The 1,445-nt window shown below is 41.5% G+C and overlaps 1 non-coding gene across 1 annotated transcript; it reads right to left on the bottom strand.

The window, feature by feature from the left end:
• Nucleotides 1-581: 581 nt before the first annotated feature.
• Nucleotides 582-687, bottom strand: LOC132616297 (small nucleolar RNA R71). The gene has a single exon (XR_009573088.1). It is a non-coding gene; the product is annotated as a small nucleolar RNA R71 (small nucleolar RNA).
• Between the last annotated feature and the right edge of the window lie 758 nt (nucleotides 688-1,445).

Here is a 1,445-nt window from a genome sequence, read left to right as displayed (position 1 = left end):
GGTGTAATTTGAGCGTATCAAATTTTGGCGCCATTACCGGGGAATACGGTTTTGAAATTACTAAATAGTGTTTGCTTTGATTGAAGTCTTTTTCTTATTCCATCATACCTTGTTTGCTACTCTGTGTAAACCAGGTGAACATGAATCAAAATCAGCAAAATCACCGTGCTGGTAATCAGGGGAATCGGTTGAACAATCATGCGAATGAATCTGATGATGAGAATATTTTTGCTGATCTTATTCCAGAGGAGGACTATGCATCTGCTATTGTTCATCCTCGAGTTGGAGCTGCTACTGTGAAAATTGACTCCTCTCTATACCAGCTGTTGAAACTTGAGGGATACTTTCGGAACTCTACCGAGAATGACCCTCAACGTCATTTGCAGAATTTTGTGGATGTGTGTGCTAATCACATCCAGAAAAATGTTCCACAAGATGTTATTCGGTTGAGGTTATTCAAATATTCCTTAGCTGGAGAGGCAAGAACATGGTTCGAGAAACTGCCCAGAAATTCAATTACTTCGTGGGCAGAGATGGTGACTGCTTTTCTTACAATATGGTACCCCCTAGCAAGAAGGCTGAAATTCGTGACAAGATTTATGAGTTTAAGGAGCAACCGGGGGAACAATTATATGAAGCCTGGGAGAGATTCAAGGAATATTTGCAGAAGAGCCCGAATCATGGTTTTCCTGAACAGATATTAATGGAGAAGTTCTACCGAGGTCTCGATCCAGTGACGCAGTCGGTTGCTAAAAATGCAGCTGATGGGTGTTTCATGAACAAGACTTATCGACGAGTGACCACCATACTTAACAAGTTGACAACTCATAATCAGGCTTGGCACTCAAACAATGCTGATGTGGTACCATATGGTAGTGCTATGATCCAGAATATAGTAAAGGAGAATCAAGACACCCAGCAAACATTGGTAGAACTTGCAACAAATATTTCCTTGCTGACAAAGAAGTTTGATGAATCTCAAATCAAGAAGGTAAATGTTTGTGAAGATGATACAGTCTTGCCAAAAGGGATGTACCATTCTCAAGATGGTCCGTTCCATGAGGGGCCACCTATGCAGGTTGAAGATGCTAATTATGTTAACAACTCTCAAGGGGGTTATCAAAGACAGAATTACCAAGGTGGCTATCAGAGTCAGAATCAATGGAGACCTCAGCAAGGTCAAGGCGCTTACAACAACTCTGGGAACTACAACAATAATTATGGTGGTGCAAACCAAGGGAGCTACAACAACAGAAATTTTTTTGGGAACAAGAGTTCCAATCCTTATATACCACCGAAAGGGCAGTCAACAGAGCAAGGTAGTTCGAAAGTTGAAGAAATGCTTGAGAAGATTCTGGCCAATCAATCTAAGTCTGAAAGGACTTTATCTGGGCTGACAGATACAGTGGGTTCCCATACAGCGGCTATTCAGAAGCTTGAGTCGA

Source organism: Lycium barbarum, chromosome 10, assembly GCF_019175385.1.
Source record: "Lycium barbarum isolate Lr01 chromosome 10, ASM1917538v2, whole genome shotgun sequence".
Taxonomy (NCBI): domain Eukaryota; kingdom Viridiplantae; phylum Streptophyta; class Magnoliopsida; order Solanales; family Solanaceae; genus Lycium; species Lycium barbarum.
This window is presented reverse-complemented; position numbering and strand designations above follow the sequence as displayed.